We start from the raw sequence: 15,138 nt of genomic DNA, 5'->3' as shown, positions 1-15,138 counted from the left end.
AAATATAGAAGACAAAGCCTGATTGTAAAGCAAGAACAATAAAAACAAAAATTATTCAGATAATAAAAATAAGCATTTTAAAATAGGCTCAGTGTTTGGAAATATGTAAATCATATAGAAATAATAAATTGACTTATAAACACTAAAATACATACCAACTGAAATTAAAGATGTGATTTATTTAATAGCAGATTAGAAATAGGTGAAGAGAGAATTGGTAAATTGTAAGAAAGTTTAAAAAATATTATGCATACCAAACAAGAGCAATAAAATAGATTCAGGAGATAGTATAAAATAAGTACAAAAGATAGAGCAAAATTTTTAGAATAATGCTGCAAAGATAGTTCAGTGTTTGGGTGCTTACCTTTCATGCACAAAACCCTGGATTTGATCCCTAGACCCTGCAAAAAAATAAACTGTAATATACACTTAGGTATTTAATTTAATTACAATTCCAAAAAGAGAAGAGAAAGAGAACTAGCAGAGTAGGCAAAATACTTGAACAGATATGGCTGTAATTTTTTTGAAACTATTGAAAGATATTCAATTTTAAGCTCATGGGAAGTTAGCAATTTCAAGTTAGCAGTTATATTTTAAAAAGAATTAATTTTACAAAAAATGTAAATAGATGGAATAATTAGAAGACGTCTTAAGGACACACTGTATTCAGGAAAATAAATATAAGACTGACAATTGTTTTCTACCCACACTTTTTATTGGTGTATTATATTTGTACCTAATGTTTTTACATATTCCAGCATGCATATGATATAGCAATATGATTTGGCCATTATCACTCCCCAATAATTCCTCCCCTTTTCCCACCTCTTCATCTACTGATCTCCCTTTAATTTTTATGAAAGTCAACACAAACTTTCTTTCTTTTTTCCTCTCTAGCCTCCATAATGAGAGAAAGCATAATGACAATTAACTTTATGAGTCTGACTTATTACACTTAGCATGATGCTCTCTAGTTCCATTCAGTTATCAACAAATGCCATAATTTCATTTTTCTTTTGACTGAATAAAAACCCATCGTGTGTACACACCACATTTTTTTTTATCTATTCATTCATTAAAGGATCCCTACGCTGGTTCCACCATTTGGCTATTGTGAATTCTGCTGCTATAACTTGGCAATGTTTGCATCATTATAGTATTTTGACATCAGTTCTTTTTTTTTTTTATTGTGAACAAATGGGATACATGTTCTTTCTCTGTTTGTACATAGAGTAAAGGCATACCATTTGAGTAATCATACGTTTACATAGGGTGATGTTGGTTGATTCATTCTGTTATTTTTTTCCCCTTCCCCCCATCCCTCCCATCCCTCTTTTCCCTCTATACAGTCCTTCCTTCCCCCATTCTTGCCCCCCTCCCTAACCCTCACTCTAACCCTAAAACTAACCCCTCCCACGCCCCATTATGTATCATCATCCACTTATCAGCGAGATCATTCTTCCTTTGGTTTTTTGAGATTGGCTTATCTCACTTAGCATGATATTCTCCAATTTCGTCCATTTGCTTGCAAATGCCATAATTTTATCATTCTTTATGGCTGAGTAATATTCCATTGTATATATATGCCACAGTTTCTTTATCCATTCATCAACTGAAGGGCATCTAGGTTGGTTCCACAATCTGGCTATGGTGAATTGAGCAGCAATGAACATTGATGTGGCTGTATCTCTGTAGTATGCTGATTTTAAGTCCTTTGGGTATAGGCCAAGGAGTGGGATAGCTGGGTCAAATGGTAGTTCCATTCCAAGTTTTTTAAGGAATCTCCATACTGCCTTCCAGAGTGGTTGCACTAATTTGCAACCCCACCAGCAATGGATGAGTGTACCTTTTTCCCCACATCCTCGCCAACATCTGTTGTTGCTTGTGTTCTTGATAATCGCCATTCTGATTGGGGTGAGATGGAATCTTAGGGTAGTTTTGATTTGCATTTCTTTTATTACTAGAGATGTTGAACATTTTTCCATATGTTTGTTGATTGTTTGTAGGTCTTCTTCTGTGAAGTGTCTGTTCATTTCCTTAGACCATTTGTCGATTGGATTATTTGTAGTCTTGGTGTTGAGTTTTTTGAGTTCTTTATAGATTCTGGAGATTAGTGCTCTATCTGAAGTATGATTGGCAAAGATTTTCTCCCACTCTGTAGGCTCTTTCTTCACATTGCTGATAGTTTCCTTTGCTGAGAGAAAGCTTTTTAGTTTGAATCTATCCCAGTTGTTGATTCTTGCTTTTATTTCTTGTGCTATGGGAGTCCTGTTGAGAAAGTCTGGTCCTAAGCCGACATGTTGAAGATCTGGACCTACTTTTTTTTCTATAAGATGCAGGGTCTCTGGTCTGATTCCAGGTCCTTAATCCATTTTGAGTTTAGTTTTGTGCACGGTGAGAGATATGGGTTTATTTTCATTTTGTTGCATATGGATTTCCAATTTTCCCAGCACCATTTATTGAAGAGGCTATCTTTTCTCCATTGCATATTTTTGGCCCCTTTGTCTAGTATGAGGAAATTATATTTGTTTGGGTTTGTGTCCATGTCCTCTATTCTGTACCATTGATCTACCTGTCTATTTTGGTACCAATACCATGCCGTTTTTGTTACTATTGCTTTGTAGTAAAGTTGAAGTTCAGGTATTGCAATACCCCCTGCTTCATTTTTCCTGCGAAGGATTGCTTTAGCAATTCTGGGTTTCTTATTCTTCCAGATGAATTTCATGATTGCTTGTTCTACTTCTGTAAGGTACATTGTTGGGATTTTAATTGGAATTGCATTGAATCTGTATAGCACTTTTGGTAGTATGGCCATTTTGACAATATTAATTCTGCCTATCCAGGAACATGGGAGATCTTTCCATCTTCTAAGGTGTTCTTTAATTTCTTTCTTTAGTGTTCTGTAGTTCTCATTGTAGAGGTCTTTCACCTCTTTTGTGAGATTGATTCCCAAGTATTTTATTTTTTCGAGGCTATTGTGAATGGAGTAGTTTTCCTAACTTCTCTTTCTGAAGATTCATCACTTATGTATAAAAATGCATTGGATTTATGAGCATTGATCTTGTATCCTGCTACTTTACTGAATTCACTTATGAGTTCTAAGAGTTTTCTGGTGGAATTTCCTGGTTCCTCTAAATATATAATCATATCATCAGTAAATAGGGATAGTTTGAGTTCTTCTTTTCCAATTCGTATCCCTTTAATTTCTTTGGTCTGTCTAATTGCTCTGGCTAGGGTTTCAAGGACGATATTGAATAGGAGTGGTGAGAGAGGGCATCCCTGCCTTGTTCCAGATTTTAGGGGGAATGCTTTCAGTTTTTCACCATTTAGAATGATATTAGCCATGGGCTTAGCATAGATGGCCTTTACAATGTTAAGGAACGTTCCCACTATCCCTATTTTTTCTAGTGTTTTGAGCATGAAGGGGTGCTGTATTTTATCAAATGCTTTTTCTGCATCTATTGAAATAATCATGTGATTCTTGACTTTAAGTCTGTTGATATGGTGAATTACATTTATTGATTTCCTGATGTTGAACCAACCTTGCATCCCTGGGATGAAACCCACTTGATCATGATGCACTATCTTTTTAATACATTTTTGTATGCGATTTGCTAAAATTTTGTTGAGAATTTTTGCGTCGATGTTCATTAAGGAAATTGGTCTGAAATTTTCTTTCCTCGATGTGTCTCTGTCTGGTTTAGGTATCAGGGTGATATTGGCTTTGTAGAATGAGTTTGGGAGGGTTCCCTCCTCTTCTATTTCATGGAATACTTTGAAAAGTATTGGAATGAGCTCTTCTTTAAAGGTTTTGTAGAACTCGGCTGAGAAACCATCAGGTCCTGGACTTTTCTTTGTTGGTAGGCTTTTGATGACTTCTTCTATTTCATTACTTGAAATTGGTCTACTTAAATTGTGTATGTCCTTCTCGTTTAGTTTAGGCAATTCATAGGTCTCTAGAAACTTGTTGATATCTTCGAAATTTTCTATTTTGTTGTAATATAGATTTTCAAAATAGCTTCTAATTATGTTTTGTATTTCAGTCGTGTCTGTTGTGATATTACCTTGTTCATTCCGAATTTTGGTGATTTGGGTTTTCTCTCGTCTTCTCTTTGTTAGTGTGGCTAAAGGTTTATCAATTTTGTTTATTTTTTCGAAGAACCAACTATTTATTTTGTCAATTTTTTGTATCGTTTCTTTCATTTCAATTTCGTTGATTTCAGCTCTGAGATTAACTATTTCCTGTCTTCTACTACTTTTGGTGTTGGTCTGTTCTTCTTTTTCTAGGGCTTTGAGCTGTAGTGTTAGTTCATTTATTTTTTGAGTTTTACTTCTTTTATTAAATGCACTCCATGAAATAAATCTCCCTCTAAGTACGGCTTTCATAGTGTCCCAGAGATTTTGATACGATGTTTCTTTGTTCTCGTTTACCTCTAAGAATTTTTTAATTTCCTTCCTAATATCTTCTGTTATCCATTCCTCATATAATAGCATATTGTTTAATCTCCAGGTGTTGGAGTAATTTCTGTTTTTTGCTCTTTCATTTATTTCTAGTTTCAATCCATTATGGTCTGATAAAATTCAAGGAAGTGTCTCTATCTTCTTGTATTTGCTAACATTAGCTTTGTGGCATAATATATGGTCTATTTTAGAGAAGGATCCATGTGCTGCTGAGAAGAAAGTGTATTCACTCTTCGTTGGATGGTATATTCTATAAATGTCTGTTAAGTCTAAATTATTGATTGTGTTATTGAGATCTATGGTTTCTTTGTTCAATTTGTGTTTGGAAGATCTGTCCAGTGGTGAGAGAGGCATGTTAAAATCACCTAGTATTATTGTATTGTGGTCTATTTGGTTTCTGAGATTGAGAAGGATTTGTTTGACATACATGGGTGAGCCACTGTTTGGGGCATAGATATTTATGATTGTTATGTCTTGCTGATTTATGGTTCCCTTAAGCATTATGAAATGTCCTTCTTTATCCCTTCTGATTAACTTTGGCTTGAAGTCCACTTTATCTGAAATGAGGATGGATACCCCAGCTTTTTTGCTGGGTCCATGTGCATGGTAAGTTTTTTCCCATCCTTTCACCTTTAGTCTATGGGTATCTCTTTCTAAGAGATGAGTCTCTTGCAGGCAACATATTGTTGGATCTTTCTTTTTTATCCAATCTGCCTGTCTATGTCTTTTGATTGATGAATTCAGGCCATTAATATTCAGGGTTATTATTGAGATATGATTTGTATTCCCGGTCATTTGACTCATTTTATTCATTTATTTGCTTATTTTTGACATGACTTGGTTCCTCTTTATTTGAGAGTTTCTTTAGGATATCTCCTCCCTTTGCTGATTTGCTCCTTTGTTTTTCATATCTTCTTCATGGAATATTTTGCTGAGAATGTTCTGTAATGCTGGCTTTTTTTTGTATATTCTTTTAGCTTTTGTTTATCATGGAAGGATTTTATTTCGTTGTCAAATTTGAAGGTAAGTTTTGCTGGGTATAAGATTCTTGGTTGGCATCCATTTTCTTTCAGAGCTTGAAAAATGTTGTTCCAGGCCCTTCTAGCTTTTAGGGTCTGGATTGAAAAATCTGCTGATATCCGTATTGGCTTCCCCCTGAATGTAATTTCGTTCTTTTCTCTCACAGCCTTTAAAATTCTGTCTTTATTTTGTATGTTAGGTATTTTCATTATAATGTACCTTGGTGTGGGTCTGTTGTAATTTTGTGTATTTGGAGTCCTGTAAGCCTCTTGAACTTGATTTTCCATTTCGTTCTTCAGATTTGGGAAATTTTCTGAAATTATCTCATTGAATAGGTTGTTCATTCCTTTGGTTTTTTTCTCTAAGCCTTCCTCAATCCCAATAATTCTCAAATTTGGCCTTTTCATGATATCCCATAGTTCTTGGAGATTCTGTTCATGATTTCTTACCATCTTCTCTGTTTGTTCGACTTTGTTTTCAAGGTTAAATATTTTGTCTTCAATATCTGAGGTTCTGTCTTCCAGGTGTTCTATCCTATTGGTTATGCTTTCTATGGAGTTCTTAATTTGGTTTATTGTTTCCTTCATTTCAAGGATTTTTGTTTGGTTTTTTTTCAATATCTCTAACTCTTTATTGAAATGGTCTTTTGCTTCCTGTATTTGCTCTTTTAACTGTCTATTGGTGTGTTCATTCAATGCCTGCATTTGCTCTTTCATTTCATCATTTGCTTCCCTTATCATGTTGATTATGTACATTCTGAACTCCCTTTCTGACATTTCTTCTGCCATGCTGTCATTGGATTTTATTGATATAACATCCAGATTTGTTTGAGGCATTTTCTTCCCTTGTTTTCTCATATTGTTCAGGTATCAGTGGACTGCAGAGATGTTGCAGATTTCCTCTATTGACTTATAATGTCCCTGAAGATTGCTAGTGTATCCCCTCTTATCCTTCAGTAGCCTGAAGTCTTAGAGGAAGTTGATACTTCGGTGTTCCCCTAGGTAGCTGCCTCTCTAGGGGTGGTGGTCTTCAGGTGGGGTATATTCCCTGCTAGAGGGCAGAGGTGCCTCTACTTGTTGACCAATGGTCATCCAAAGGGGAACTAGACTGCGGGCTGAGGCAATGCCTGTTTGGGCCTGTGTCTCTGGTTTTACTGTCTTTGTGGGAAAACCTCACTCGGCGGGGAAGACCCACCCGGTGGGGAGGTCTCACTAGTCCGTTCCCCTTCTAGAGGTTCCCCTCAGTCCACAACTACCGCCTGGGCAGGGCAGCCTTCCCAAGCAGCGTTTCCAGGGGCCTGGACCTACCTCCTGGGCTTGGGAGCCCTGCCCTTCGCAGACGAGTCTCCTTAGGTGGCCCCTCCTCAGAGAAGCTGCCCACAGTCCTGGAACCTTCCCTCCATCCCTCAGCTGGTCTCTGTGTAGCTCTTTCAAGAAAAGGTGCTTTGATCCCCGGCTCGGACCGTGCTTTGCACCTAATCGCCTAGCTATGCGACCCCTCCTCTGAAGAGTCACTTGGAGCCTCGTACATATGCTCCAAGCCCCAGTGACCCGTCACTCGTCTCTTCCTCCAGGCAGCCACCCGGTGTTCTGTGTGGGCGCTTGGAGACCAAGCCACTCACTGCACACCTCCACCTCCTCAGGACAGCCCCCTCCCCGTTGTTCAGGCGGTTGCTGAATCCAAATAGTTTGCCACCCAACTCTTTCTCTGGCAGCCCCCGGAGCCCTGGCAGATTGCTCCAAAAAACCAAAAAACCAAGCGGTTGCTGCTCGGCCTCCTCTGCAAGGTTCCCCACTTTCCGAGCTCACTGTTCCAACGAGGGTAGGTGTGTCTTGCTGCCTGGGCAGGGCAGCCTTCCCAGGGGCCCAGACCTACCTCCTGGGCCTGGGAGCCTCACCCTTCGTAGACGAGTCTCCGTAGGTTGTCCCTTCTTAGAGAAGCTGCCCAAAGTCCTGGAACCTTCACTTCGCCCCTCAGCTTGTCTCTGTGTAGTTCATTCAAGAAAAGGTGCCTAGGTCCCTGGACCGGACCTTGCTATGCACCTAATCGCCTGGCTATGCGACCCGCCCTTTGAGCAGTCACTTGGAGCCTCGTACATATGCTCCAAACCCCAGTGACCCGTCGCTCGTCTCTTCCTCCAGGCAGCCACCCGGTGCTCTGTGTGTGGGCGCTTGGAGACCAAGCCACTCACTGCGTACCTCCACCTCCTCTGGGCAGCCCCCTCCCCGTTGCTCAGGCGGTTGCTGGATCCAAACAACTCGCCGCCCCACTCTTTCTCTGGCAGCCGCTGGAGCCCTGGCAGATCGCTTCAAAACCAAGCGGTGTGTCGCGCAACCTCCTTTGCAAAGTTCCCCGCTTTCCAAGTTCACTGCTCCAGCGGGGGAGGTGTGTCTTGCCGCCTGGGCAGGGCAGCCTTCGCAGGCAACGTTCCCAGGGGCCCGGACCTCCCTCCTGGGCTTGGGAGCCTCACCCTTCGCAGACGAGTCTCCTTAGGTTAGAGAATCTGCCCACGGTCCTGGAAACTTCAATCCGCCATTTTTCGCTCCGCTTCGCTGTCCATTTTTACCGCTCCGGCGGGGGAGGGGCGTCCCGCCGAGTCACTCTACTTCACAAAGTTCTCTGCATTCAGGGGCTACTGCCCCATCCGGGACGCCTCCCCTATGGGAGAAACTCCCCCGGCGGCTTTGAGTTGGTCCCAAGTCACTATCTCCTCTTTTGAATCTTGAGTCCTGGAGCAACATGAAATGCAGCCGCCCTCTAGTCTGCCATCTTGAACCTATGACATCAGTTCTTTAGGATAATTTCCAAGAGTGGTATAGCTGGATCATATAGTGGTTTCATACATAGTCTTTTTAGGAACCTCAAAATTATGTATGGAAATACTGATTTCCACAGTGGTCATACTAATTGACAATTCCACCAGCAGTGTAAAAGGGTTGATTCGTTTCTTTACATCCTCTCTTGCACTTATTATTGCTTATTTTCATGATGGATGCCTTTCTGACTGGTATGAGATGAAATGGTGTAGTTTTGATTTTCATTTCCCTAATTGATAATTGGGTTGATTGGGTTATTTGGTTTTCCAGTTAAGTTTTTGCATTCTTTATGTATTCTAGATGCTAATCCTCTGCCAAATGAGTAGCTAGCAAAGATTTTCTCCCATTTTGTAAGTTTTCTTTTTACATTTGTAATTGTTTCCTTTGTTGTGAAATAGCTTCTTAATTTGATGCCATCTTATTTATTAATTCTTGGCATTATTTCCTGAGCTTTAGGGGTTCTATTGAGAAAATCAGTGCCTAAATCTGGAGTGTTGACCCTATGTTTTCTTCCAGGACTTGCATCATTTCTGGTCTAATTCCTAGGTCTTTGATCCATGAATTGACTTCTGGGCAGGGTGCAAGATAAGTATTTAGTTTCATTCTTCTACATATGGATAACCAGTAGTCCCAGCACCATCTGTTAAAAGACTGTCTTTTCTCCAATTTATATTTCTGGCACCTTTTTCAAGGATCAGATGACTGTAGACATGCAGGTTTGTCTCTGTGTCTTCTATTCTGTGCCTTTGGCCTATGTGTCTGTCTCCATGCCAGTACCATGCAGTTTGTGTTACTACAGCTCTGTAGTATAATTTGAAGTCATGCATTGTGATGCCTCCAGAATTACTTTTTTGGCATAGAATTGCTTTGGCTATTCTCAACCTTTTATCCTTCCAAATAAATTTTAGGACTCTTTTTCTAGTTTTGTGAAGAGTAAGACTAGCAATTTCTTTAAAAATATATGGAAAACCCGAAGATAGAAGGAATGGCATCATCACAATTCTGACAGAAAATGAAATCTCAACATAGCATTGAATATTGATTTAAAAGCTGAAAGAAATGATCACAAAATACAGAGGCTTTTCTGATCACATGACAAAACAAGAGAATTTTACGACCAACCAACTATACCATAGAGAGATATGCGGAATGCTCTTTGGGAAGAAGAGGAAGTTCTAACCTGAAAAACAGAAGAACTGCCAGAAGGAATGAAGTGCAGTGGTGGAACACAAGTTCAGCAGGTGCACAGCCCTGGGTCTGCACCCAACTACAAAATGATTAAAAAACTGATATTAACAAAAAGGTATCATGGGAATAAATCCAAATTAATATTAACTAAATGTAACATCAGTGAATGCAGAATAAATAAGAAACTGATGGAGTTATATCAAAATACTTGGTCAATTTTACATAAAAACATTAATAAGCAAATTTACCCTGCTTACAAAACAGAATACAAGGCCAAAAGCCTTAGGGGGAAAAAATCTTAAATAACAAAATATAAAATGAAGGTTAAAATAGTGGAATAAACTGCATACATCCCAACCAAAAGAACATTGTTCCTATGCAATTATCAGACAAATAAATAGAGCTCAAGGCAAGAAACATTTTAAAAGAGAGGTTTTGTGGGTTTGTTTTTGTTTTTGTTATGAAAAAAGGTCAGTGACAGAAAGATACAGCAGTTGTGAACCAGTATGAACCCAAAAACATAGCTTCATAAGATATTTTTTAATTGTTTAATCTAAAAGGAGAGATAGACAAATCAGCAACAATACAAGATTTCACCACACTTTAATAAATGCAAGGACATGCATAAATGTTCTTAAAGATATTTAAATTTTAAACATCATTAACACAATTGATCCATTGATGTAAAAGAACAGTGCATAAAATAACTGAAAGGTCCCCATTATTTTGAAGTGCACAAGAAACATTTTTCAAACTCTTTGTCAAGTCAAGAAATGAAGGTACTTAGAAGACCCCTCATTACGTTTGAATTATCATGTACGCTTTGCACCACATATCTCTGTGAGATTTTATCCTTACATTAATGAATATTCCCCCATGCAGCCTGATACTTTGTCCTTCTCCATTCCAATATACCTAATGTTAATTTCCACACACATTCTTCTAATTCCTACCCAAATATATCATTTAGCTTCTGCAATTTTAATTGAAAAATCTACATTCTTTTAGAACAAGACCATATATCCTAGTTGCATTCTAGTGACACCAGAGCCTAATTATTGAAATAGAGGTAATATGGGACTGCTCTGCATAGAATGTGAGTCCTTTGTGAAGTGGGTTTCTGCAACTTGTGCACACCTTAAGGAGGATTGCATCGGAAGGCTACTAACAGCAGTCATAACTGGAGAAATAAATCCTAAATCCTTATTTTGTAAGTGGACAGCAGGGCAGTACAACCACATATGCAGGCATACTTCAAGAGATTACATTGAGTGACTCTTCCTTTCATGAAATCTCTGTAGCATGCATTGATTGTTGATTGCACTTTACTCATAGTTGAACTTCTTTGGAAATTGGAGTCAGTGTCCTTCAATCCTGCCACTGCTTTACCAGTTGAATTATGCAATATTCTAAATCGTTTGTTGTCCTTTCAGCAATGTTCCAAACATCTTCACCAGAAATAGACTCAATCTTAAGAAATCACTTTGTTTTTTTCTTATTCTTAAGTGGCCATGTTTCATCTGCTAAGTTTTATCATGAGGTTGCAGCAAGTCATTCACTTCTTCAGACTTCACTCCTGATTCTAGTTTTCTTACTACTTCCAACTCATCTGCAGTTACTTCCTCCACTGGATTACCTTCAAAGTCATCCATGAGGGTTGGAATCAACTTCTTTCAGACTCCTGTTAATGTTGCTGTTTTGACCTCCTCCATGAATCATGAACATTCTTAGTAGTGTCTAGAATGTTTAATCCTTTCCAGCAGGTTTTCAATTGATTTTGTCATGTCTAGACGACAAACCACTATCTATGGCAGCTATAGCCTTTGAAAAATGCATTCTTAAATAAAAGTGAGTTCTCATACTCTGTTGGCAAGAATGTAAACAAGTACAGCCACTGTGGAAAACAGTATGGTGGTTCCTGAAAAAAATAAAAATAAAATCATATGATCCAGCTACAGCGCTCCTGAGTATATATTCAAAAGAAATAAAGTCAGTGTACAAGAGACACCTGTACCCATTTTTATTTCAGCACTATTCACAATAGTGAAGATATGGAAGCAGCCTAGTTAATCATCAACATACAAATAGATAAAGAAAATATGCAATATATACACATTGGAGTATTATTAGTCCATAACAGAGAATGAAATTCTGTCACTTACAGGAAAATCGATGGAACTGGAGGACATCACATTAAGCAAAATAAGTCAGACACAGAAAGACAAGTATCTCATGTGGGAAAATAAAAAAGACCTGAAAGTAGAATAGTGATACCTTCAGACTCAGAAGGCTGCTGGGGGCCTGGGGAAGTGGGGGTGGAAAAGGGGTGGTTAGCTGTGATGAGCGCTCATTGTGCGTATGTATGAAAATATCACACTGGATCCCATTAACATGTACCACCCATATGTGTTAATTATAATTGAGTCCAGTCATTAAGTTAAAGTTACTTCTTGGGACATAGGCTTCAAAATGGATGTTGGGTTAGCAGGCATGAAAACAATCTGAATCTATTTCATGTAAAACCACACACAGCATATATATATATATATATATATATATATATTTATATATATATACATATGTATATACATATGTATATATGTGTTTGTGTGTGTGTGTGTGTGTGTGTGTGTGTGTGTGCATGTGTGTGTGTAGTGTCTAGACAATCTTGAGCTCTGAATCTATGATACTCTCGGGGTCTCTGGAACAATGGTCCAGCATTAGGTGGAGGAAGCTCACCCATGGTTATCTCACCCAGAACATCACCCAGAGCAAGGGAAGGTCTGCTCAGTCTTGATCTGGTCTAGACCATTTGCTAAAGCAATCAAGGTTGCAATGAACAGTAGATTAAGAAATGCAGGGACAGATTGTGTTCTGAGGGAAGATTGAAGTGGAAAGTGTGGATTTGCCCAAAGTACGTAGATTAGTGCTTGAGATAAATTTTATTATATATATTTAAGGTCCATCAACATGGTGTTATTGGATCAACTATAATCTAATCCAGCAAAAATTACAAACATAATACACTATTATTAATTGAAATCCTGGAGCTGTGCATTAGATCTTTTGACTTGTTCATATTTGGTAGTTTGCATTCTTAGATACACATTTCCCAATTTCCTCCCTTATAACATTTACCTTTTACCCTGATTTTTATTGTTTTGTTCTCTACTGTATGCATTTGACCTTTTCAACTTATTTTATTTTTTTTTTAGATTCACCCACTTACAAGCTCAATAACACAGAACATTTTAAGTTCATGCCACATGAAGCAGAAGAAATGCCAAATTAACACTCCTCCCCACCAAGTTTGAAATAAAATGAAAGGGTGATCCTTTTAAGTACAAAAGACTGGAACCTTGTGTTGTGTACTATGAAATAATCTTTAAAGGTGGGATTTCAAAGTGTGGTAATACCTTTAAAAAATTACATGCTGATCTATGCTATCAAATATAGATCCATATGTGTTCATACAAAGGTGCTTGTGCTCAGATGGATATGGTCCAAAGTATCATTGAATACTCACCTGTGTGTGCTCATACAGATTAATATGAGGTCAAACACAGAGGCATGTAGTCAGATACAGACTGCCAAGTGACCAGACACATATATGTATACACAGATTTGTATTCCAATTCATGGCAGTAAAAGTTACTGAGTCCTTTCTGGAAATCAAATGTAAATAAAATGCCTTTTTAAATGAGAAAACAAAAAGGCAAATAAGTAGATGTTATGACCATGATTAAAAACTTAGTTGAGATTTATCAATCAAGGCTTAATAATAGATGTATCATTCTGGATGGGAAAACTAGATGTTATTATATACTGCATTCTTCAAAATTAATATGAATGATCCTATGGTTCTAAATTTAACTATATTGGAAGTTTTTAAACTTTACAGAATGACCTAGAGCTTTGTCAGGAAGACTAAGGGAATGGTGGAGTATTTGGAAGAAATTAGCCCTATCATTTAGAAATAAGCATGAAAAATCCTTGGCCATTGAAATGGTGCGTTAGTGATAGTGGGATGAATATTTTTAAAAAATTATAAAGAAATAAAAAAAGGAAAAAAGAAATTGTCCAAGTTTAAACATTCTAGATGTAAAAAGTTGACATAACGAAAGAAATTTCAAATTATTTCTGATAAATTAATGATGAATAAATTGCATTGACAGATTATCTTACCTATTTGAGGAAAATAAGCTTAGATATATCCTTATAACAAACAAAGTAAATCATGGGTTAGAACACAAAATTTTCCGAGAAGTTATTTTTAAAATTGGATGTTAAAATTTATAACACTGCTGGCAGGAAATGGAATCTTCTCATGTGTATTGATAGTAGCACTGAAAATTAAAAGGTATTAAGGTAAAAACATCTGTATAGAAAAGACTCAATGATAACATAATAAGGTAAATATTCATCACACACATTAAAGATTAATATATACATATGCATGTCTAATACAGAAAGAGTTCATCAAAATTAATCAGCGAAAATCAGTCAAAATTAATTCTGACTCCAACAAATTAAGGATTCAAGTATACAAGCAGTTAACAAAGTTCATAGAGTGGTTTTTATGTCCCAAATGCTGTTCAAGGAACAGAGTGAACAGAGAAGTCATTTTTCCTGACTTCAGGAATTTTACAGACAAATGAACATAAATAGATAACTAGATAAGATATTTATCTCATCATTCATTATAACCCAAAAAAATTGAAAATCAATTGCATATCCAAGTATGGAGGACTTGATTGTATAAACATTGGTATGATTGAATGTGATTTGGGGAATAGTACTGTATTTGGAAAGAATTTGAAATAATTTACAAAATCTCCATGTAATAAAGATGTTCATAAAAATGATACTACAAATTTCTCAGACAGTGTTATTTACCAGTGAAAAACATTCATTTTTCCAAACTCTTAGTTCCTTATGAATGTAAACTAAACAGGGGAAACAGGAATAGTTAGTTTCTTTGATTTTTTTTTACCAGATTAGGAGCAGATCATATTTATTTCAAGCCTGAATCAGAAAAAAAGTTCACAAAAATTACACAAATGAGATTTACATCAAATAAAACAATGTGTCTGAACTCTTTATTACCTAATAATCTGCATTCCATTAATAAAAGATGTTGAAATCTCCAAACATAAACTAATGACAAGGAGACAGAACATTAAGTACCTTATTGTATGCTTGAATAAAATCATACGGTACCCCATAAATATGTACAATTCTTCATGTTAATCAAATTTTTTTCAAGTTTAAAGAAATGGAAATACTAATTACACATTGTATGCTTGTATCAAATTATCACATATTTTCTAGAAATATGTAGAATTAAAATTTTAGGATAAATCATAAACTTGTATACTTTGAAGAAATTAAAATACAGAGATCAGAATGAAAACAACATATATTGCCAACATCTTTCTTGACAATATTTTCCAAAATATCTAGTGTCAATCTCTGCATTATATTCCTGTAGCTCCAGGATTATAACTCTGTGTTTGAAAGGCAGAGCCTGGTCTCTTTCTGATGACCATAAACATATAAGAAAGAGATGGGCATGTTGAAAATTGGCAGAGGTATCGTCAGATATTCTAGCTGTCCAGGAAGATTAATGGAATATTTTTATTCTTATGAAAAT

This window comes from Sciurus carolinensis, unplaced genomic scaffold, assembly GCF_902686445.1.
Source record: "Sciurus carolinensis unplaced genomic scaffold, mSciCar1.2, whole genome shotgun sequence".
In the NCBI taxonomy this organism is placed as follows: Eukaryota; Metazoa; Chordata; class Mammalia; order Rodentia; family Sciuridae; genus Sciurus; species Sciurus carolinensis.
This window is presented reverse-complemented; position numbering follows the sequence as displayed.